The sequence below is a fragment of the Bactrocera tryoni genome, chromosome 1 (genome assembly GCF_016617805.1).
Source record: "Bactrocera tryoni isolate S06 chromosome 1, CSIRO_BtryS06_freeze2, whole genome shotgun sequence".
NCBI classification, from domain to species: domain Eukaryota; kingdom Metazoa; phylum Arthropoda; class Insecta; order Diptera; family Tephritidae; genus Bactrocera; species Bactrocera tryoni.
The window spans coordinates 1,301,874-1,328,288 of record NC_052499.1 but is presented as its reverse complement, the minus strand read 5'-3'; the positions used below and the strand labels follow the sequence as shown (position 1 = coordinate 1,328,288).

At 36.6% G+C, this 26,415-nt stretch overlaps 1 protein-coding gene across 3 annotated transcripts in view; it reads left to right on the top strand.

Moving 5' to 3' along the window:
* Positions 1-26,415, top strand: part of LOC120770974 (furin-like protease 1) — a 264,355-nt gene that overhangs the window by 113,347 nt on the left and 124,593 nt on the right. For all 3 annotated transcript variants that reach the window (XM_040098713.1, XM_040098722.1, XM_040098730.1), the window contains one exon: positions 18,602-18,804. The gene's annotated coding sequence lies outside the window, so the exon portion shown is untranslated. The remainder of the gene's footprint in view (positions 1-18,601; positions 18,805-26,415) is intronic.

Sequence of the window (26,415 nt, the reverse complement as noted above, 5' to 3'; positions counted from 1 at the left end):
GAAAGGCAACTGTGGCTGTATCTGCCTTCGCATATATGTAAATATGTATTATTGAGTGTATGTACTCGCGTGCTATATGTGTGTTAATGTGGGGAACTTTAAAGTCGTTGACACCGATTCCCTTCCACTTCTAAAGATTATTTTTAAAGATAATATGATATGCTTCTCATTTCTAGCTGATTCCTTTAAAAGCAATGAACGCCTGTGCATATGCAACATATATAAAAATGTGATTGTTTTATCTGTGTTTACCTTGTTATTACCCATCAAATAACCCATTTTAAAATGTTACATACTCCAAAATAGTGTGTAGAGAAAAATATAAAAAATCGCAATTAAAAAATCCGATATTTTGAATTTTCTATACCGAAATTTTCAAAATAATAATATCCTGATTAGTTTATATACATTCTCATAAACATATTTTTTCATAGGCGTTCCCTTCTAAATGCTATCTCAGGACCCCGCAAATTGTATCCGTTAGCTTGACTTCTGCTTTATGCAAATACGGAAGTCTTTCTATATATACATATAACCAGAGCACAATGCACCAGATTTCAAAATATATTATATATGGTAGTCGAAAAAGTATTTTCGTATTTTGTGAATAGATGTCGTTGCAGACGTTTCGTGCTACCAATCACATTGTGTCATACCATATAGTGTTGAGAAGGTGAGATTTTAAGCTTCAACCAAAAAAAATTAAATTCGAAAATAATGAAATAATTCGCTATATTTTGAAATGTTTATATAAAAAGGGAAGAATGCCACGCAAATCGCCAATGAAATTTGTGAAGTTTACGGAGGCGATGCTGTATCAATTCGTGTAACACTGTAATGGTTCGCTCGCTTCCGTTCTGGAAATTTCGGAATTTCGATTTACACTGATGAAAGTTTTACATTGATGCAATAATGTCTCTTGCGGACAAACAGCAAAAAGTGGTCGACCAAAATGGAACATATTTGTTTATTTGTATAAATATAAAAAAATAAGTAAAAATTTGATTAGAAATACGAAAAAACTTTTTCGACTATCCAATATTAGTGTGAAAATTGTTATGAACGATAAGGAGATGCCTGAAAATGAGGATCCCGAAAATCGGGATGCCAAATCACAACACCACTAGCCTTACTGCGAAGAAATTCAGTTTGCTTGCGCATTACGTTCGCGCAATGGCCGGTTGTTTGCTCGTTTACTGCAAAATGCTTGCTCTTGCTGTGCTTGTTGTTGTACTTGTAATTATTAATATTGCACTGTTGACATTCATGTCTGTCAATTGACTGTGAACACTTAATACGCCGCGCGTAATATACACTTCACATATGAATACACACCGTTATGGGGAACTCTGAAACGACACGTGTATATCCGTTGCTCACTCTCGCCCTGCGCCTTCAACCTTCGCTGTATTGCCACTGTTAGCGCACATGCCCTTGTGGCGGCAATAACATTTTATTTGCCCATATTTATAGTGAAATGTGTAAAGGACTCGATTGCCGGTTTATTGGATCCGGAAGTGCCAATGCCTCGTGATGTGACTGACGTGTTATTTGTGTAGCGGATTGGAGGTGGAGGCGTCGTTAAGTTAAAATATCCCAAAGGTTCAAAATTAAAATATTTAGAGTGTACTTGAAATCAGACGTCGTCCAATTTTTGCGAATCTTTTCTTCTGAGATTTGTGTGAAGGGTCCAGATATATCTCAAAAAACTGTCCTCAGAAGAGAGGTTTTCCACAAGTAAGTCGACTATTAAGTAACTGCTTCCTCTGTCTGCATATCACTTTTCATTAGCATTGCGTTGCAGAATTTTAGGCGCATATACAAACATATTTCGATAACTTCATAAAGTGTTTATATGTTGTTATTGCTTATATTTAGTATAATATGTTTATATATAATATTATATAATATCTCTATCAATTATTGCTCTGACATGTTTGCAGTAATTTTCAGTAGAAACGGAATTGTCAAAGGAAGTCTAATATTTGTGGTATTTCTTCAATTACATGAGGTATTTTCCACTTATATTCGCATTCCGGTGGCTCCGGCATTTATTTGATGTTGAAAATCATTGCTTTCATTTGGCTTGCTGCTTTTCGCAGTCAATTTTGAAGTGCAATATTGCTTGCATACTTTTGGGCATTGCTGGCGTGCATCTAAGGAAATGTAGTATTTCAATTGGAGTTTCAATGCCATCATTAAGCGACTGAACAGCATTTGGTCAATTTACATAAGACAAGCACGTGATTCATTAAGCAAAATTGCAAAATTCCAAAGTACTTATACACATTCATATAGCATGCGTTGTAAGCTGAAGCTAAAATTATGCAATGTCATTCGTACAAAATTTAACGAAGGTCAATATTTGATTAAATTTCTAATTAAATCGTGCTTGTCTTGTTGGCTGCCAAGTCCATTGGGCAATGCTTTTACGGAGAATTCAATTTCATTTTCCAAAAGGTGTCTTCCTGCTCAGTCAGCTGTTAAACTTGAGTCTCGAAACTCAACGCAAACGCATGTGACATTCGATAAGAATTTAATTTCCTACGGATTTTGTTTGCCATGATTGCCGTTTGATTATGACAATCGGCCACACGCACATACTTATATAAGTATGTCTACTTTCTGAATTAACCGTTGACAGTTCAGTCGATTTCTCCATTACATAAGCTAAAAGCTGGTGTGCCCGTATGAATGTGTGCGTTTTGCTAAAGTGCAAACAAGTCAATTTGGACCTTCAGCAAACCCCGCACGGCGCAAGGTCATCAGCGTGCTATTCTCAACCATTCATCTGATATTTCCCCTTTCACTCATTTTGAAGCCGCCTGGGTAAGTTGACTGTAGGTATGTGTGAACCCCCATATGTGCAATCGATATGTGGAACCACCGCGCGGTGTGGGATGTGGTGTGTTTTGTGGTAAATCACACCATCGACTCCCCGACCTGTTGCTTGTTCGGCTGTTCGTTTTGTGTTCAACACGTTCCCGTTAATTCGTCTAATGTTGGCAAGGAAACTCAAATATCTAGTGCTCCGATGACTGGTTGGTGTGGTTATCTGTTGTTAATAATCTTCTCAACACGCTTTAACCCTGGGCGAATCGATTTCTACAGTTAATTGTTGTGAAGTATTAAGGGGTCAAAAGGATAATCTGGCCTGTTTTTTCATACATATTTTTATTCTACAACAGAACTTTTTTCACATATCATGAGGTATATCGTGGAGTGTATAAACAAATTTTTTCGGAATTTTTTGCTGACATCTGTCGGAGAAATGGCTGGGTGAATGAGATGCGTTTTTTCACTCGCGGACACGATTTCTCATGTTTGGCTCATCTGAAACACAAAAACCCAATTTATTCTTAGAAAGTACGTGAATGGTTATCGTCCCTACTAGAATTATGAAAAAATGTTGGTAAATAAAAAAGAAATTAACGTTTTTTTTTTAATTTTTCCCATGCCTTTTACATAAATTTTGTCATAACATTGTCAATAAATTATAAAAAATTATGAATCTGAAAAAATTATGACGATAGCCAGACGTTTTCTGAACATTTAAAAAATAAATTAAGCAAATTGGTTGGGTAGTTCGACCGGAATCATGTCCGCCAGTTTAAAAAAAGTGTGTTTTGAAAAAAAAAAAAAAAAACGCGTTTAAAGTTTAAGGTGTGCACTCCGAGCGCTCCGAACGTCGAGCGGTAATATTATTTTTGGGCCTTTTCGAAACCTTCCAATGGTAAAGTGGGTTTCTACATTAATTCTAAGGGTATAAGGGAACCGAAAAAAAAATTTTAAAAAGATTACCCTACTGACCCCTTAATTCTAACTTTGATGCAAGGGTAATGTATTTTAACAAATAAAAATATTACTGTGAGTTGAGTGCTTGAAACTCTCTTTTTTATTTATTAGTATTACTTAACAGCAGTTTTTTTGCCATTAAAATGACCAACTTTAAAATTTCGATAATATACCTATCTCATTCATTTACTTTTAATCTTCGACCAACTAAAACCTACGACATTAGTCAGAGTGTATTTGTCCTACGCGTTGATTGGATTAAAGCCGTAGAATCATTAACATGAAAATGAAAAAAGTTTCTCATTATAACTACAAAAAGGGACTAAGAAATAATTGTTTTGTTGCGCCAAACAAAAAAGGCAATCGCTCTATCTCCCAACTTGCGGAAGTGAGTTGTCCAAATATAACTTTTCTTTGACGAATTAATCAAACTCTCATTAGCTATAGGATTTGCGACTTTTCCTTAATTTCGTTCATGTCTAAATTTATCTCAAAGCCGGTTCATTGGGTCAGTATTTCTGCAAATATCGAGTTTGCGACACGTTTTGCATCTCCTTTTGCCCACTCAACCTCTAAAGTGTTCGTCTGTCGTTGTTAATTAAACTTGATTTGCTTGCATTCAAATAAAAACACAAGAGTGTTTGATTGAATGATGTGCTTGCAATACGATTAAAGTAACCTGACATTTTGATGATGGTTGACAAGCCGGATAAGATGGATGGCACATGTGACTACACATGCCAGGAAGAGGAAGTATTAGCAAGTGTTGTGTGTAACTTTATTAGGCACTAAACGACATACATATGTTGGCATCAAGTACATTATTTTATTGCCGATATGTTAGTCATTCTAGCAATCTACACTTAATTTGTGGAATGTAATGTTCAGAACTCAACTGTGCATCAAACTGTGCGCAACAGTTTAATATACTTATGTATGTACATACATTGAACTGTTTCGAATCGATCAATTATTTTAGTTTAATGTTTAATAAAGCAAACACAATCACAAAGCCTACAATAAGGCGGACTGTTCAATTAATTATAATTTTAGCGTGGACGTCTACCCAAAGTACAAGTATAAACTCTGACAAATGCATTCTGCTGAACAATTATTAAGTGGAGGCATCATTTAAGCAGCCTTCGTTTATTTCCCAGCAGTTGTATAATAATAAAATACTCAGCCAAGTAATAATGCCTTCAACTGCGAAGGTAACATAGTTTCTAGCGATAATTGGCTCTGGTATTCTTACTGAAACCCATAACAGGTGAGACGCTTAGGTTTATCAAAATTATTTAAATACACCTTGAATGTAGGCAACCAATTGTATTTGGAGAATAAAACAGTTGCCTACAATGAGGCATATTGTCAAACTTAATAAAAACTTAGCGAATATGCATATCTTGGCTCCACAAAATGGCAAAGAAAGCTTCATTGATTTTATAAAATAATTCGTTGAGGAATACAATACAATTTTAAGAAAATACTTTATGCTTCATAAAACAACAATACCAAAAATGAACAAAAGCGTTATTATAACAATCTCTTTATGAATTTTATTTGCCAGCAGCTTGCTTACTTTAGTCAAGCAAACCTTCTGCAATCACTATTATAGGCTAAAATGGTTTTACATTTCCTTTCTTGTACATTTTTTGCATTTATTTGTTAAAATATTTGCTTATTTATTTCAATATTGTTTGCCTTACCAATTTGGAATATTGATTGCAGAGTGTCAAGGTACAATAAGGCTTCCCATCACAGTTTTTTGATTGACAGAATGAACAAGAACAGTATGAACTGTAGATATTACTTACACATGCGAGGTGTTGTTGTAGGCAATGTTCACGAAAACCAAAGCTGAGCCGATAAAAAATTAAATATTATGTCAGAGGTAAGTGTGTGTTATGTAACGTCCAAACAGACTGCCAAACTTTAAAAGTATTTAAATATTTACAATAAAAAACAGCAACAAATTCTCGTCAATTACATGATGTAGAAAGCGGCCGGCAGTGGGATTGGAGGTGTAACGCTGAATATGAATGTTGCCACAGAGATAAGCGATTGAGTGCAGGCGGTGTAAGGCGAGATTGGGCGGAAATGAATATGGCTGCCTATGAGTGTGTGGGGGCGTGTGGGTGCGTTTGGCAGACACTGTTAGAATGTGAGTGAGCTTCACTTTTTGTAAGAGTGTGTGTTTGTGTGTGCGCCGTTGTTTGCTATCGTCTGTCGTTCACGTCACAGCACGGTAGCTGCCCAACAATCCCCTCGCAACAGTGATGGATTGAGCGATTGATGTGTCGGAATGATAGCTGCTTGTTGGGATTCTATTACATACACACACATTCCGACATAACTGCATACCGACAAATATATGCAAACGTTTACGTTTTGGTGTGTGTGTGTATATGTGAGCGTGTGGCAGCTGTTTTGTGGCCTTTTTGGCTTTGTATGCTTACGCAAATGCCTGAATGCTTCGACGCGCCCGCACTGAGTTAACTAAATGCTAAAAGCCCGACACCCACATATGTATGGTATATGGGTGTACAAAGTATGCAGCGTATGCTGAGATAAGAATATGCAAATGTAAAATTCATTTTTTTCTGAAAGAACCGTCGGATTGGTTGTCAGTCAGGCAGATACTGATGGCAAGCATGGTTAGAAAAATATTTATCCTTGCTTTCGGTCTGCCAATTGCCAATTGCGGTCGAGTGGCCACAAAGCATTACTTTGGAGGGAATATGTGCACAAAAAGCGCTCTAAATTCTTAAAAGTATAGCTTTGTTTCATCGCAATGCTTTTGTTAGATTTATACTTTTCAGTTTTGTACGCTTCTGCTGTTAAGCTTCTTATTTTTTATTACTTTTATTAGGTAAATACAGAAAGATTGTGTAGTGAAAGTTTTTGAGAATTTTCCGTGAAGAAAAAAGTAAAATTTTCGTTAAAATAAACTCTGTCCAAATCGGAAATTAAGTTCATCATCTGCCTATATATACATATATATATATACGTATTTAGGCAAATACGTAGGTATATTTTATATATATAGATAGATACTGTTATTTAAGAGAGCCAATACCTTTAAGTTGTCCACCCTCTCATATTTGTCACCCAAATCGCTTTATGACACCCTTTGAATATAGCTTTCAGGCGCTTTATTTGTCTTACAGTACTCGTGCCACATAATTTTTTACAAATTTCCTTAAGTTAAGTTCTTTAAATACTGTACTTGAATCGCTTCTAATTAAAGAAATATAAAAAGCAATATTCATTTTAATCATAAATATTATTTTCTAGTACATCGTACAATTTATATTCGCATAAATTACACGCCTATCACAAGAGTCCTTATATTCACATGTCAGTGTGTATGCAGTTGTCTACGCATTTGGTTTTAACTTAAAATCTACTTTTAGTTTATGGCTTCTTTCTGCCTTTCAATTTATATTGTTTCTTGTTTTCGGAATGTCTTCAACAGTTTGCGCAGTTTTTGGCAAAAGGGAGATTTATTCCTGCCAGCTTCCATTTGTGCTCCCAGCATCTCCATGCTTCACATGCATGGCAGCCATGATAACCGCAAAATAAGCAATGAAAGCTGTAGACAATTTAAGTTGCTTTCTAGAAACTTTGAATTTGATTTTTTTCTGCCGTGGAGAATTCTGTATTTGCTAAAACATGGTAATGCTCAAGAGTCTGGCATACATAACCGTGTATACATAAATAAAGCAAAATATATTGTATAATTAAAATATATAAATTTAGCTCAGGATATTAGGTTGATATACTTTTACAATATTTTTAAAATCAGTGAATGTGCGCCACATTGTAAAATCAGATATAATTTGTTTGCATAAACAAAAAACAACGATAAATCTGCAGCGCTTGGTCCAACAGTCGTCTCGCCTTCAGGCAGTAAAATGTTTCTAAAGCTTATTATATAAGCAAATCGGATATGGTCGCAGTCATTCAATCGCACATTGCCATACACACTTATGATGTTACTGTTATATTCCGCTTACGGATACAATTCAATAAGCTGCTGATGAACGCAAATAAAATTTGAATAATGCCAACGATGACAGGATAGCCAACAGCATCGGCTCCGACAACTAAAACGGAGGCGATAAGGATGAAAAGAGGAACCAATACAACCGCTAAACACTCGCCAGGCATAGGGCGAATCACTTTGGGGCTTGATATTATGTACAAGTATATGTAGAAGCAGATGAGCACAATGCGCCAGACAGTCGCTCAGCCATGAATTGTTGCCGCGATTTTTGCTTTACTGTTGCCATCATTGGCAAGCGCGCAGCCAATTGTAGATGCTTATAAGGGAATATTTAACGCAGGATTACATGCCGACCCTCACTATTTCAGATTTTGAAGGTACTTGTAGTCGTTGTTATATTTCGGTACTCTAAGGAAATATTGGAATTTGGTGTTAGAAAGTATTTATTTAAAGGACTTTCTTCAAGATGCCACTTTGTGAGTTTGTATATTCCTGAATCCCGTGACCTCAATCACTGAACGCAGAACTACTTCAGGAAATTGTGCTTATTCAACACAAGGTCACAAGTTTTTAGATGCTTTGCGGTGGTATTCTACTCCAGAAGCATGCATTTCAGGTAATTTTTAAAGTGTCGTAAAAAAAGGCAATTAAATTTTACTATCCATTTTTTATGATGTTTTTATTGATATCTTAAGAATACAGAAAACAAATTTTACAAAAAAACATTAAAAATTAAAATAATTAGAGGGGGAGAGACAGGTGTAAACTCTCCTGGTGGTCTGAAAAAAAATCAAAAGAAATTCTTGATCAGTAAGGATGCTGTTATAGTCCCTACCTCAGGGAACACGAAAAAATTTTTTTTTGAAAAATGGCGACTGCCTGAAAATAAAATCATTTTTTACGCTTTTTTTTTTGAAATTCCTGAAAGAATTATATAAAGAAGGTTCACACAAAATTTCAAGTAAATCGGTTGAGATAATGCCGGATCGTGTGGAAAAAAGTAGTTTCGAGAAAAACGCGTTTAAAAAATTCGATGCGGCCGAACCGGGCTGCGTACTGCGTCACTAAAGTAACTGTAGCTCTTAAAATAATTTTAATTTTTAAAAATCCTTTTTAGGATATTTTCTTAAGGGTCTAAACTTTAAATATATGAAAAAAAATCAAATTTTTCAAATTCCAGAGTAGAATAGCCCCTTCATACAAATGTCAGTGTATAAAAATGTGCTGCCATCGCCCGGCGTTACTCATACGCCCTGTCTTTCCAATTGGTGTATTTCTACTATATTTCTTATTGCTATTGCTAATACGCAAATATACAGTTATTTATTTCCATTTCGGTAGCAACATGTTTCCACACTTGTAATGCTAATCTTGTTATTTAACAACAACTCCAGTCGCATATACTCACACTAACACAAATGAACAAATTACTGTCTGGAATCCTTTGATTTGCTTTCAAATATCAATAGATCCACCTATTTTAAATGGTGAACCCAGCAACTTAAGACTCTCATAACATATTTATGTAGTAAAATGTGTTAATAATATTTCTCTCATTTATTCTACACTCATATTCGCAGGATTTTATGGCTCTTGGTTCTCTAATGTAAGTCAACGACACGATGTCAGTGTTGTATTTCCTAGCAGATTTTTCAGCATTATGTTTGTTCAATTAAAGGAATGCTGATGAAAATCATCAATATAACTTCTTTTTGACATTTTGTTTATCCCAGCTGCTAAGTATCAGAAAAGTTTCTCCTCGTTTTGCAAAATATATATGTATAAGGTCTCGTTGGACGTTGGACCTTTTCTAAAGTTTATTTGGAAACATGACATTGATAAAGGTATATGATTTCTGAACATATTAAATATATTTACCGTTATTATATTGTTTTTTAATATTATTTCGAAGTCTTTCGCTGTAAACTTTCCACATGAATTAATACGAATAAAGAGATGCGTGATTTCACTGAATTTTAGGAATCATCATACTATCTTTGTTACTTTATTAAAAATAATTCGTTCCCTTCAATTAGAGCTTTTACTTTAAGTAAAATACATATTTGCATATTGGAGTGTCGCATTAGAAATACTTGCATATAAAACATGTTAGTATGGGACTGAATCGCACTAGTTTCAGCATACCTACCGTATTGAATCCGAGAGAATGTGATTTTATTGCTTGATATGACTTGTATGTTTTGTCCACCAATTTAAGCTCAAACCGTATAATTTCTTGTTTCTTCAAAAGCATTTTCACCGCTATTTTTACTTGTTCGTTTTCCTTATTTCCCTGTTCCTACTTTTTTCACTGCAAATATTTTATTTTCACGCTTTTGGCTTATTTACTTTCTCGTTCAATGAGCTTATATGTGTGTAAGTACAAAAATTCATTGACAAAGTGTAAAGAAGTCTGCGCTTTCTCTACGCAAACTGCAACACTTGCCCGCCCTTTCCGTGTTTATGCAAGCACTCGATTTTTTCCAATTTTTCTCATGCACATCTCCGACATCTTTTCATCTTTGATCTGCTAATGTTTAATTTTGGCGGGTTTTTCACATTGCGCTTCAATTCGCCTTCTTTTATTACGATTTCCTTTTTTACACTCTTAAATTTACCTTTTTCTAGTTCAATTTTGTGTGTTTCGTTTCAATATTACTTTGTATTGTTTACTTTTATGATATTTTTCGTTTCTTTAGCCTTGAAAGTCTTTGTACACTAACTTCAACGTATCATATTTCCTGCGGAGCGCCACACCTCCATAATCAGCACACCACTTGCACTTCCATAACTCATTGCATTGCAGCGTCTCCGCCTTTTTCTAGGAGTCTTTGATACTTATCAGTGTCTTGTCTGTCGCGATCTAGCGCTTGGGTAAACAAGTTGAAAAGTTGGACATCCTCACATGTTGCTCTTATACGCTCATATATATTTTATTGTTGTTGGCGCAGTCCCTTCTGGATCCTTGAGCGCACTATTGTCCATTTGTTTGCTTTCAACTCTTCCTGCCCGCATATCATTAAAACACTTTTACTTTTATATGCTCTTTGTCGCTCATCTGTCGCCCACTTTTCTTACGTATTTGTTGTTTTTGTTCTTTCAATTACCGAAAGTGCACTGATACTTACGCGCGCCGTTCGTACATTCTTCTAATGTTTTGCACCACTTTCGAGTCGGACCCCCGCCATTATGCTTGACTGTCTGTAGCAGCCATTTTGATTAGTTCTGTCAGCAAGATATTTGTCATTCCACTCGTTCATGCGTCGACTTGCTTATTCGCGCTGATTCCTTTACAACTGGGGCGTTTTTCGCTTTGACTTTATCACGAGTATCCACAATGGCCTCACTGCCACGCACACATACACACACTTGCCCCTTCATAAGTTGGCTGACTACAATTTCGATCACTTCACTCGCTGGTTTTCACATCATTAGACGTCGCCATTTCTCGGCCTTCTGGATTTCATGCTGACTTGTGTGCGTGTCCTTGGTAAGTGGTGCTGCCAGACTATTACCCAACACTTATGAGAATTTATTTGCTTGTTTATTAGTTACGTCTGCGATTTCCCACCTCCTTCCTTCGTGTGTGTGCCGTGTTTGCTTTGCGTGTTAATGCCTACGTGTTCGTGTTGTTCTCTATATTCACATTCTTGAGTGGTGGGGCGTGTTCTTCGGTGTGAACTTCGCCAAAATTGGGCTTTTAGCATATTTATTAAGTGTTTCCCTTGCAGGCTTGCCTCAATTGTGCATACAATTAGGTGAATGGCAAAATACATGCATATGTGTGTGTGTCGATGTGGCGTAACTTTTTATTTATGTCTGTTATTAGAATTCAGGTGAATTTCCATATAAAGGTTTAGTTTCCTTGGCATAACCACTTGTTCCAACGACATATTTATTAAGTACCGTTAAGTGCTGCGTGAAATTGCCATAATTTTGGAGGTGTTAAATTATGCTCGGCCATTAAGCTCGAATATGTTTATTTAACACTTTAAGGAATTCGTTTTTTTTTAAGACTTAAAAGTGTGGAAAAAATATTCAATTTAGTAAGAGTGAAAGACCCAAAACTGTGTATTAGAATGCAGAAAGCAGTTTCTTTGCATATTGGGTTTTCGTACTTCTAATTAAACTTATACTTATTTTTCTATATTTATAATGAACAATGAAGAACAAAAAGAGTAACATTTTGGTCGACCACTTTTTGCCATTTTTCTGCTAGAGACATTATTCCATCAATGTAAAACAAAAATTAAAAAAAATAGCGAATTTCTTCATTATTTTCACTAATTTTCGTAACTTTTTTTCAACTTCCTCAAATTTAATTTTGTTTTTGGTTAAATGAAGCTTAAAATGACACAATTGGTAGCACTGGAGATATACGACTGAACCGACATCTGGTCTGGTTACCAGCCTTTCTGTCCAGTTAATAGAATTGTCCGCTTAATAGATTGTACTTAATAAACATTAACAGTATGCATGGTTAATGGAGATGATCACTTAGTAGAGCATCCATTTAATAGAGCTTTCACTGTATTTTTTATTTATGAATTGTTTTTACTATCCTATCACTTACCGATCCAAACGGGGTTAGATCGCCGAAAAAACAGCCTTTGGTCGGATGAAATCCGAGTCAATTCCGGTGCGAAGAACCGGCTGTCGTGGGAATACTATCCTATCTTCTAAGTTGGTTCGAACTGGACACAGTGTGCTAATTTTTTCTAAAATCGGTTGAGTAGTTTAGGAGTCCATTGCGGAGAAACAACGTGACACGTACTTTTTGTATGTAAATGATAAATGCACTTTGCTGAGACAATCCCATGCGTGGAAAGTTGATTTTGATTATAAAATGTTTTTTCTGTTCGAAAGCGTGCCATTGCCTAACTTTGTTCCTCATTGACCTTGCGGCCATAAATTTACACCTTCTGTTCTCTTCTCATCCCCACTGTGTTTTTTTCGCCCCCACCCAGGCGACAATAATGCTGTTCATACCTGTATATGCACACAAATTTAGTTCGCCTCAATTACTCACCAGATTATGGTCAGCAACCAATGCAGTCGCTCCCTCACCCCGCAACTTTGGGGAACGTGTTCATATATCATAATGAATAACGAAAATTCAAAGGTAATCATTTAGGTTAACTGCTTAGCAACAACACGTGCACGCAGAGCAAATTAATTAAAGAGCACCTAACGTTTTCGACCAGAGTTGCCACATTACCTTAAATTCATTGTAAGTCCAAGTATGAATAAATAATGCTTAATTTCTAGGTGATTTCACTTTTATGTATATCGATATATTCAGGGATATTTTATAAAAATATTACCCGAAATTTCATATTCCAAAAATAATAGATAATAAAGAAAATAAATAAATAAAAGCAGCACGTCGACTAACCAACTAATTTTGTAAAACGTTTGCCAATCTTAAAATACTCCAGTTTTGATTCAAAAGGTGTCATCTGGGAACACCAACGACATCGCAGAGAACTGTTGTAGTTAACTGTCCATGACCTATACTGTACATATGTAAATAGCTGTATGCATTCGCTTGACGTGTGACATCAAGGTGGCTGGAGAAATATGCAGTTTGCATATACTCAGTGTCAGTTGCAGAGCTAGCATATTTGCAATATATCATTACTCCTGCTTGGGTTGATGATATCCTAATTAAGCATTTAATTTTGACTGCAACGTATCACCTTTGTGGACGCCTATCAAGAAAGTTACGCACATTCAAACCGCTTGTAATATAATTTACTGCTGATCCGATCGAAATATCCGAGTTGTTGTTCTTCTCTTACAACAGGAGGTTGCCTTGTGATGTATGACCATTAGTAATCGTTTTGAACAGGTTTTGGAAAAAGCTAAAACTGTTTTAAATTGCGGGGTTGACTTCGTAGTAGCATTTATTTTGAGCTGCGTGAAGGGTATCTCTTCGCTCGGAAGTAATGTAACGGCATTTAGCGAATGCAAAACAGTGAAGGTAATTAGAAATGCAAAACGATGAAAGTAATCAAACAACAAAAACATAAATAGTGGAGAGCACAACAACAATGAAATAACTGCAATATGACTGCGGTAATTGTGAGCATCAAAAGGCAATAACCGCTGCGCTGACAGCTGCAAAAAAGTTTGAATGACAATCGCGTGAAATACCACGCTGCCGGCGATAGTAGCAATAACAACTACAGCATTGACATTTTAACGTTGCCATAATAAATTCATTTGCCTACCGCACGAACGAAATAATATTGTCGTGTCACTTATCTCAGTCACCAATTGCCACAAAAGACAGCCGCCAAGCGCACATAAAATTTGTTGCAAGCAAATGAGAAAAGTAGCGAAGCACATGAAAAGCTGACAAACTTAATGGCAGAGAATTCTTCAAAGCCAGAAGTCCAATGATAAACACATGCGCCGGTGACATTTTTATGGCCTTCTCTTTAATTTCTCCTGTTTTGTTTGTTTTGCTTGAGGAAATTAATTTTCGCGTTGTCATAAAATGAATTAAATTGAAATGAAATTTCAACCGGGGCTTTAAAGCGTTGTTGCACTGCCCTAAGTGATGATAATTGAACTGTGTTTTCGTCGCTACATGTCGTAGCATCGCGTACATCTATTAATTTCTTCATCAACTGACGGCTGGCATCACCCTCGAGTCAACGTCCCGCTGCAAACATGATGCACACAAAGATCGCCTGCATTGTTGCGTGTTGCACGTACAGTATACCATGCGTTTGAGTGTGTGTGTTTGTAGTATATTTGTATATTAAGAGCGCTAAGCGCACGCTACAGCGCGCCGGCTGCATGCAACACACTACAACGCTACGGTCAATCGTTGTGGGGTAGTTTTTAATTAATGTTCCACAGGCATGCAGCACCAGCGATCACATACGGCTTGAGTTTAGTGATGCGCATGCGCAATGTTAGTTTCTGCTTAAAATTAGTTATATTTTGCCTTAATTTAACTGACCCTCTTTTGACTTCATAAATGATTGCGCCAAGCGATTAACAGTGACATTCAGCGAATGCAGAGAAATTCTCAAACGCGTAAAAACGCCGCAAATAAAATTAAAGGTCATTGAATTTTAATATAACCAAATGAAATAAGTTTTGCTCGCAGTACTCATACACATACACATTTGCATTCAGTTACTTTGCTTCATAATTTTATTATTTATAATACAAATACATATGTTAGGTTAGTCTGGTAGATCAATTTGCCACGCATAGGCCAGTTTTCATTCTTTGCGAAGCTAAATAGAGTTCAGTTACGAGGACGCGGTTTTCCGTCGATTTTGCTGCGCAGTTTTCAGCGAAGATGTCGATAGGTGGCAGGTTAGCACTAGTTCAAGAGCCGCCGTTCGAGTTGTTCTTAAAGCTCCCGTTATGCACAGCGCAGTGAGCCTCTGAAACATTTCCATTGGCATCCGGTAGGTGGATTTACGTGCGAATTTCCACCATACTACTGCACCGTAGAGCAGAGTTGGTCTTACCATCTTACCATAGCTGTGTGGCACCAGTGCATATACGTAGTACAAATACAAAGCTGAATAATTTTTTTAACATTTTATCTCTCTCTTTCTCTCTCTCTGTTCACGCAATGGATTATTTGACAGCCCGTTTAGGACGTTTAGTTTCAAATTTAAAAATTCTGTTACACGCTACTGTATTCGCGTTTGTAATACGTATGCCTCACTGCAATAAAAAATAATAAAATTTCGTGAGCAATTTGTATGTGCGTTAACGACTGCAAGTCACAATGTGGCATTTCCGTTACCTTCATTTGATATGTTTCCCTATCGCCTTGGCGTGCAGTGTGCTGGTCATGTTCTGAGTCTTTTAATTTTCGCACGTTTGCTTTTACCTTGGCACCTTTTTTGTTGTTGTAGCTGCTGACACTTTTCCCGTTTGCATTCATATGCATATTACCGGAGTAAGTGTGTGTGTGCAACCAACCAACCAACCGTTAAGTGATGTCAAAGCCAAAGGTAAAAGTAAAACCAAAAGCGAAAACGAAAGCGAAAGCGAATACCAACAAGGAAAAGGAAAATAAAGTTAAACGAAAATGCAACTTTTGTGCACTTTTTGCAGTATATCCGCAGGCGTAACTTTCGCTCTCTTCTCAACTCAGCTCTTCGAGTGCGGTCCTTTTGGTTTGTTTCCAGTCTGAGTTCCGCATTGCTTGGCTAAAATATCTCATGCTGTATATATGTACCACCCTAATGAGCGTACCACCTCCGATATTTACTTCAAAAAAATTGCTCGCTGAATTTGTCGATCACAATTGTTTCTCAATTGACTTAATAATTAGTGCGAAGCGATATCCTTTGAGCGTCAAATTGAATTGCAAAAATTAAACTATACCAAAATTATAGCATGCAAGCAAAATAACTCTGGAAAATTGCATACACTTGTTAATTGCCAAAGTTATTGCTATCGAAGCCATGCATATGCATGCACCTAAGCGTTGCACACCAATAACTGTAAATAATAAAAACATGGCAGTGTGAGTGCACGCTTGCAACAAATACGAATGCAAATTAATAACTTTTTCTGCAGCAAGGCAGTCGATTGCAGGTTCAAAAGCGACCACAGCCACAGGAATACACGCATATACAAGCTTGTTGGAATATTATACATATGTGTGTATGGTATATTGAGTATAATAAATTAAAGTTATATTTCAAAGTTGAACACAGGAAATACTTTTGCACTTGTGCAACATAAATGCAATCAAGTGTAAAAATGCACATTAATGAAGTTAAAGCTTGTGAGCTATTTTTTCCTGCATCGCATGCCACACACGTGGAAAAATTCTTGTGAAAAGCAAGTAATTTAAATAAAAGTTTAAATAAAAAAATATGTAAATTGTGTAAATGCATTGGGTCAACACTGTTATTGTTGCACGCTGGTACAACATTGCTTGCGAGTAAAAAATAAATCAGAATTAAGCTAAAAATTGATTACTATAGGTTACAAAAAATGAGCAGCTTCTTCGAAAGGAAATTTCAGATCCATATCGCAAGAACTCTGGTCCTTCAGTTCTCGCGATATCGATCTGAAATTTAAGGTGTAAAACCAGTCATACTTGTATAGAGTAAAGACAGCCGGATGTTCCAAAAACCTGATATTAGTTATATAGGGGCTATGCTAACCGTGCGATTCTGTACTGTGATACAGTCACAAGTCTCTAAATTTGAGATTTTAAGTTAGAGACAATTTTTGTGACTTAAGACAATTTCGCTATTCTGTAAGTGACGGTCACAAAATCTATTACATTTCATTATTCAGAAATGTTTTTACACTTGAATGAAAATAAATACATATGTCGATAACAAATATTAAACTTTCTATAACAAAGTCAAAAAACATAAATACCAATAAAAATAAAAATATATGTTGACTTTGTTCCATAATATTTACGAAATTTATGTAAAATTGATTTATTTTTAATCTCTTCGTGTTTGAGTTGCTTACGAAATATAAAAAAACGAATATCGATTAATTTCTATGATGTTCTTTATTCAATATATGTGACCTGGTCTATGGAAAGTGGAAGGGGGCTTAGGTGTCAAAAAATCAATTTTCACTTTTTAGTTGATTCGGATGGAAGATGAGATGCTTTTTCACGTGATGTGATAGTTTTCGCACGTTAGCTCCCTTTTCGTAGACCAGGTCACAAATTCAAAATGGCAAACGAAAGTTCTTTTTAGTTTTGTGACCTGCTAACTATCAGGTTTCAAATTTGATTCAATATTTTGAGACTAACGCTAGAGACTGTTTAGTGAATAGTAACTAGTCACAAATTGAGAATTTACCTCAAAATGTCTCAAATAGTGACTAGAGACTACTTACAGAATTCCACTATAAGTTTTCGCTCAAATTTATCTATTTTAGGCACAAAAATACCCCGTTATGAATAAAACATGCTCTCTTATTTTCATTTCGATAACTTACATATTGGCCGATATACTCGTATAGTTTACTGTACAAAGTCACCCGGAAGTTCGAAAATTTTTATATTGAGTATATCGGAGCTAAGGGAAGTATTGGTCCTGTTCAATCCATTTTTGACATACAGACATACCATTATAAGAGAAGGATTATCCCTTAATTTCAGTTACATATATCACACATTGACCGACCTTTTCGATCAAAAGTCAACTATAGGTACCGGAGTCTAAATACTCGAATTTCAGCAATTTTTGGTCAAAAGGTGGCACAAGTGCAAAGTTTTATACCGTTATATTAATTAGGTATCGGTAGAAGTTCTTATAAGTTTTACATTCAGCAAATTTTGTTGTTGTAGCTTTAGTAGTTCAGAAGATATGTACATTAAACTTGTTGGAGGGCGAGGCCACGCCTACTTTTACAAAAAAGTTTTCCCATAGTTAGGACGGACGGACGGGCAGACAGACCGTCACTCGAATTTCAACTCGTATCGTTATCGTGATCATTTATATAACATATATGTATATAAACCTATATCACTCTCGCTTAGTTTTAGATGATTCATACAACTATTAGGTGAACAACACTATTATACTCTGTAGCTACATGTTGCAAGAGTGCAATAAGGTAGTAGACGTGTTTTACGTTCTGCCAACTTTGAGCTTAGAATATTTGGTATTTATGCTCCGCACTTTGATATCTTAATGGAAACCTTTTATTATTTCTAAGAATGTCTACTCCCGTATCCTAGTACTGAAATTTAATATTTCGCTTGTTCCCAACACATTTGGTTCTGCATCAGTTTGTACAGAATTTTAACATCCATTTGCTTTGTCTTTTTCGCAGATCCATTTGAACAAAGACAAATCAACAACAACAAAAGCGCTTCCAACGAAACAAATTGCGAAAGTCGTAACCTCGCATAGCTTTAGTCTCTTAGAAAGCAGCTGGCGCACACCTGGACATGGAACGGAGGAGCAAACAAATATCGAAATAGACGAAGAACGCACCCAACCCATGAAAGAATAGCAGCGACAGCAATAACAAAGGTGAGGAACGCATAAAGCGAGCTTTTAGAGTAAACATATTGAATACAAAGCGAACGCCCCCGTACGAAGGCACAAAGCTAGCGGGCGCATGCTACCAAGTTGGAAGTAATGTGTTGACGCACTTGTTCCCCGGTAAAACATTCCTTTAGAACTTCTTTTCCTGCGCAACTAAACTCGTTCGCCTGCTCAAAGGTGAGCAGATGTAGGAGAAAATAGAAAATATGCACTTGGGGAGTTGTCAGGGCGGAGCTGTGCCTCTAGAAGAATTTACATAAGTACAACCTGGTTTAACGGAAGAGTGAGGTAAATCCGGTGGAGGGCATACGCCCGCCCAACAATAAACAAGAACATGCATATACTTGTATACGCACACACAGGCGCCTTTGTATGTGTGCAGTAAGGGCAAACAGGTTAAAAGCCAAGGCAAATGGCTGCGCTTTAAGTGCCTTTCTCCATTCTTCTCGACTGCTCCACTCTTTGTGCGCCTTACGAATTGCCTTTAATAGCTGGCATACAAACTTGCAACAAAGCAAATCTTTTTCGCAATTTTAAAATAACAACAACAAAATATAAGGGTGAAAACACCAAAATCCGACTGCATTGTCGAAGTTATTTTGTATTTTTTCTCCTCCGCATTAAGCGCTCCGGAAAATCCTACCTTTCACGCCAATTTGTGGCTGTCAGGTTAGTTGGGGCGGGGTAAGGCCCTGTGCTTGGAGATTTAACTTGTATTTTGCAAGTAAAGTTCGTTTTCTGTTTGTAATTTTTACTTTTACCTTCCGGGTTTGGCTCACAAATTGGTTGCATGTTGCCAACAAGATTAACCTCTGCATTATGTATTCTCACTCATTTGTGCATTATTTTGCACGCCACAATCCCTAAATGAAGTTGCAAGTAAGTGCTGGTGCATAAGTATCGAGTGTTTTAGGTAGTGTTGTTGGTAGCGCTAGTTTGTCGAAATGTGTTTGGCTACCTGGATTATTATGTGCAATGTCAGTGATGACTGCATGGAGTTTAAGGTTATGAACACAGCTTAATGAATTTGTTGGCAATGCAGCTCAAAACTTTCGATTGTATGCGTTAGACAATAAAAGTTGAAAACTATGTAGCAAGGTTTTCACAAATTTATGTTACCTTAAGAAAGTTTAGTTAGCTCAACTACAGAGTTTTTAATAAGTTTTAAATATTATAATCGTTGTCTAACGCATTAAGGGGTTAGGGGTAGTCAGAGGCACGAAAAAAGTAGAATTTTCAGTATTTTTTGTCTAAATTTTTGGGAAAAAATCGACAGTTAATTCGTCTTAAAAAATCGAAATTTTTGAAAAGAAAAAAATTCTTCGATCAGGCCGGAGTTTATTATGTATTCTAAAAACTGTATTAATTTCATTAAAATCTACTGAGCGGTTTTCGAGTTACAGTTGTCACCAGTTCAAAAAACACAGTTTTGAGTAAAACGGGTTTAAAGTTTCACACTAGCGCTTTGAAGTGCCCGAGCTCTCTTTGTTATTTGTCGAATAACTCAAAAACTAATTATCGAATCAACGTGAAATTTTCAGAGAATATTACACTTAACGAAAATTCAAAAAAATATTAATTTTTTGAAAATTCTGACCTAACCCCTTAAAATGGGTGTTCAAACATTATTAATATTAAAATCATATTGAAAGATGAAACTAATATTATAAGTAGTAGATATTGGGAAATATATTTCCTTTCATAAGCTAGAACAAAAGCCGTTGGAGATGGTAAAAAGTGTAAAAAATCCTTGAAAAAGAAAGATAAAAGAACAGAAATGAAAATAAAAATAATTTATGGGGTATCTGAAGTCGGGAAGAGCAAGGGCAGGTTCAATATTTAAGAGTTAAAAACGGGTTTTCCCGATTTCTGGATATAAAATGTGAGTCCTATATGCGAAGTAGTAGATAATTAATAAATCTACAGCTTTTTTAGTAATTCGTTTTTCACCTAGCCTCAAAATATTTGTAAAAAATTAAAGTAACCAACTCTCCCGTCAAAAAATGCAAACTAAGTCCTGTGCTGTACTTTGGCGCATGGGGTTTAATAGAATCAGTACACTATAGTAATACACTTTACAAATTGCTTATTCAGACTGTAAGACTGTTTTTGAATTAATAAAATAACCTCAAAAGTATGCGCCTATTTTCAAGGAATGTAAGGCATAGCCATACACACACACGTATACATATAAGTTCACATGTGCTACACACAGAGGTTCATCAACTTTCTTTCCGGGGCTTTTGTTAACCATGGTTGATGTTCGGCTCCATAGAAAATATGCCGTCATTATAATCATTGGTACTTTTATGCCTATTTGTGTCTTTTCTTCAACTTTTCCTCAATTACTTACTTATGTACTTGTCTGCTTGTTGGTGGCGGGTTGCGATTCTTCACCGCCTTTTCTTTCTAGAGCTTCTCCGCTGCTTTTGCTGGTGCGCACTTTCATTAGAGTCGCACTTTGTTCTTTGACGGCTATCACTTTACTTGTAGGTGCAGTTATGTTCATTTGGCTGCCCTGCAACTCCACTTCTCATCACTTAATTACTTTCTTTGCACAATGTTTATTTCTGCCACTTTCTTGATTCAAATTCCATGTTTCATCCTCTGCATTGCCTTGTTTCATAAAGAACAAAGAGCGGCATGCTCGGTTTTTACTTGCTTTCATTCCAACAGCAGGAGATTGGTGGAAATGCCCGACGTCTTTTCAAACCGCCACGAGGAAATGATCTCAGAGTAGTTTTACACTCGCCCATTGACAGCTGTCGCTTTTACGGGTATTTTGTAATTTCCCAAATTGCGCGAAGGCCTAATGAGCATGTCATAAGTTTCCATTAAATTAGAGAGTTGTTGGCAGCAATGGCAGTTGGCGTTGGTGCGGCGCAGCGCCGCGTTTTCATTTTCATTTCGTTAGCAACGCTGTCCTCTTTTCAAGCCTCTTCGGCCAGCGTCGCTCTAAATTGGCTTAGTTACCAGCGTTGCCATACTTGTTGATGGAAATGTTTGTGTGTGGGTGTGTGTGTGGGGGGGGGGGGGAATGTGTGCACAGACATAATTTTCTATTTGTTTGTGTTTTTATGTGCTTTCCTTACAATTTGCTCGTCTAATGACTCACGTTTAATCCTGCAATGATGGCGGATGTGTTCTAATTTCATTCGATTTAAATTAAGCGCTTCATTTAAAAGAACATTCATCTTCGCGAAGTCGTCATTTTCATAATGTTTCTAATTACTTGAGCTCATTTTGGACTGGCGAAATGTCGATAGGAACACTGTCAACTAATGAGTAATTGACGGGTTTTGGGTTTTTTATTTGGAGTGTGTTCTCATTAAACAAGAATTTGATTGTTGACTATTGACAGGTTTTCTTTTTGAGCATCTCAGGTTTATAGAGAAAAATCGATCGGTATGGAGTTTGTTACTATTTAACGTGGTTTTAGGAACGAACAGTAATTACAACGATTGCAACATGTTGCTACAGAGTATAAAAGTTTTGTTCATCTAACGTTTGTACGTATCACCTAAAACTAAGCGAGACTGTCGACTGTCTGTCCGTCCGTGCAAACTGTAACTTGAGTAAAAATTGAGATATCTTGATGAAACTTCAAATGCGCGTTCCTTGGCAAAACAATTACGAGATCGTAGATGGGCATAATCAGACCACTGCCACGCCCACAAAACGCCATGAACCGATTAAGATATAAAACTGTAATTTGGCTTAGGGAATCGTAGTAGCAAGGAGCACATGTGGGCCAAAAATATTGAAAAAGTGAAAGTAGCCCCCACTAAAAAGTTTAATGTATATGTCTCTTGAACCACTTAAACTATAACAATCAAATTCACACAGCACAAATATTATGGGTCTGATTCTTTCAGTTCAAATGTACAAATCAAGAAGCAAATAACATAATGGGATAAAACTTTGTACGAATAATGCCTTTATAGTATGCCACATAACTGTTTAAGCCCTTAGGTATCTAATATTTAGACTCCAGATCCTACAGTTGACTTTTTTCCTAAAATAACAGTCAATATATGGAATTTACAATTGAAATTCAAAAACATCTTTTCTGATAATAATATTTCTGTGTATCAAAAATGGGTTGATTCGACAATACTTCCCAGAGTCCCCATATATCTCTTATAAAGTTTTCGAACTTTCGAGAGCGTGTTTTTCTAAAAACGGTGCATATTTGTGTTTAGAATGACTCCTTATAACTTACAGTCCTTATGTCTCTGAAGATACTTTCCTGGCTTTAATCCTTGCAAGTTGCTAGAGTATGAAATGTTCGGTTATTCGCGAACTTTGCGCTTCCTTACTTGTCAAATAATATTTCGCTGCTAATTTACAGCAAATGTTTGCTAATCATGATGAAGATTAGGAGATGCTTATGTAGCCAGAAACTTTGCATATTGTGTTTTTGTTTCAAAAAAAAAAACATAATAATAAGCCAAAACAACAGTGGACGTGGAGTTTCAGCCATTAAAAACCCAAGGGATAACCGGGAGATTAGGGAACACACAGAGATTAATGCCGCCCACCGCCTCCAAGTAGAAAATTGTGATGACCAAGGTTTGAATACTGCAACATTCGCCCTTCTGAGAGCTGATTATACTGTGTTTGTATTTTTTTGATGGTTTTTTGTTGTTCTTATTTGCTTTTGGCGCTATAAGCCGTTATAAAAAGGCACAGGAAGTAAATACTCCTCTCCACCTATACCTACATGCATAGCAGCATCACACCTTCATAGTATGCACCCATTCATAAACGCATCGAGATCACTCGCCTTTTTTCGCCGCGCAGCTATTTTCCTCAGTTTGCATTCTATTTGACTTACAGCCAGCTTATGTGGCTTAAATGGGCCGCAGATTAAATAGTCTTCTTGGTATGAGTGTGTGTGTGTGTGCTTGCTTGTGTTGTGTATATTTTTCCAATGACAGCTGCGATTGTTGTTGTTCCAACGATTGCTTACTCGCTGAGTTGTTTTAGTGTTGTTCCATTTGTCGTTGCGTTGCTTAAGTTGTAAGCAGTGATTTGCATGTTCATTCGTGTTTTTTTCAAGAGCGCGGAGAAGAGCCGCAAAACAAAGCAGCAAACAGAAAGAAAATAAACATAAAAGCACTCACCATTGCAAAGAACAGCTGTAGCAGCAATTTCACCGTTATAAAAGTCAACAATGAGCCGCATAGTCTTCAACACACTTTCATTTGTTGTGTTTTTTGCTCTGTTTTTTGTTTGCTGTGAAATGAAACATTTACGGCTGTAGGTATGTACCAAGCATCTGGTGTACCATTCCGAAGCGTCGGAACTTTATTTCAACTTCCTTCACTTAAATCTCTAAGCAGCAATATTTCCATAGGTTTATGGATATTGTGTAGACTCTTTGCCTTAAATGATTGCTAAAGCTAGGATAACAAGGGAAGCTTTCAAAAGTGTCATAAATTTTCAAACAGTCTTTAATTTTGAAATTGTCATATTCTAATACATTTGTAACTGTTAAAGCCGAGCCTAGAAAAGCTTTCCGAAAGTTCTTTGACTATTTCAAATCGCTTTATTACTTACTGGTGGTAGTACTGCTTACTCCGTGCTTATTACACAAATGTTAGATAAGCACCAGATGCCATCGTAGAATGGAAGTTGTTCCCTGCTCACGACGAGTTTAACTACTATATACAGTTGTCCACAAAATAATAGGAGTGCCAATATGAAAAATATGTTTGACTGCATAACTTTTTTAAATTACATGTAAATGACTCGAAACAATAATGATACACATAACGGGGTACTAGCATTAAAATACGAAACAAATTTTTATTGTGATGATTGTTATTCTACTTCTGCTTTGCTAGTTCTGGAAGACACTTGTTATTGCTTTCCACAAAATAAAAGCAGTGTTAGATGTTTCGTTTTACAAATAGTCCTTAACACAAAAAATATTCACAAAATTAAAAAAGTAAGTATAGTTCCATAATCTAGCAGCAATTCAAACTAGTTATTATTTTATTTAATCATTGGGTTTTTCTCCAGTGAGTAGAGGAAATCATCTTACAGAGAAAAAGCGATAACGATAAAAAAATGGGGAAACTAGGAAAAACTTATAAAGAGATCCAAGAAATCGTAAAATGCTCTCTTCAAATGATAGCAAATGCCCTAAATTAAAGAAACAAAAATGAAACTCGTAGACAAAAGCGCAAAACATCCACTGCAGACGATCGCAATATAGTACGCTACTGCAAAATTAATCCTTTTGCTTCAGCCAGGAGCATCCATGACCAAATCAATTTGTCAGTTCTTAGGCATTTCGGGCAGAACAAATTATTTGCCCGAAGGCCAAGAAAAGGACCCCCATTAAAAAGAAGCACAAGGAAGCCCACATACAATTTGCAAAAAAGCATGGCTCCTGACCCGCGTCTAAATGGCGAAACATATTGTGGTCAGACGAATCCAAAGTTGAGTTATTTGGTAGTACAAGCTCCAGGAACTTTGTCCGACATCCCCCTAACTCAGAATATAATCCCCGGGTTCCCACAAAAACTATTATACATAACGATGCCAAATCACGGTACGTGGTCGTTTTTCACATTGTGGTGTTCGTCCAATTAACTTAATTAATTCGTCCAATTCACTTAAGTGAAGGCATTATGGACCAAAGGGCATATGTCAAAATATTATATGAGGTAATGTTGACACATCCCTCATGGAATATGCCATTGATATGGGTATATCAACAAGATAATTACACTAAACATACTTGCAAGTGCGCAAAAAAATGGTTTAGGTCCAACGGAATTGAGGTTATGTGGAGACCTGCTCAGTCTCCTGACCTCAACCCCATTGAAAACCTGTGGGTGATTTTTTTGAGGTTAGGATTTTCATGCATTAGTATTTGACAGATCACGTGGGATTTCAGACATGGTGTCAAAGAGAAAGATGCTCAGTATGCTTTGACATTTCATCATGAATAGACTTACTAACGAGCAACGCTTGCAAAATCATTGAATTTTATTAATGAATTGAATGTGTTTCGCGCTTCACGTCCGATTTATGGTACATAATCGACCAAGTGAGCAAACAATTAATGCGATTGTGACCAAGTTTCGCACTCAGTTTACTTTATTGACATTAAACCAACCACACGAATGCGTACAGTGCGTACAGAAGAGAATATTGCGTCTGTTTCTGAGAGTGTGGGTTGAAGACCGTGAAATGTCGATTCGTCGCCGTTCGCAGCAATTGGGTTTGTGTTATTCGACCACATGGAAGATTTTACGCAAAGATCTTGGTGTAAAACCGTATAAAATACAGCTCGTGCAAGAACTGAAGCCGAACGATCTGCCACAACGTCGAATTTTCAGTGAATGGGCCCTGAAAAGTTGGCAGAAAATCCGCTTTTTTATCGACAAATTTTGTTCAGCGATGAGGCTCATTTCTGGTTGAATGGCTACGTAACAAGCAAAATTGCCGCATTTGGGGTGAAGAGCAACCAGAAGCCGTTCAAGAACTGCCCATGCATCCCGAAAAATGCACTGTTTGGTGTGGTTTGTACGCTGGTGGAATCATTGGACCGTATTTTTTCAAAGATGCTGTTGGACGCAA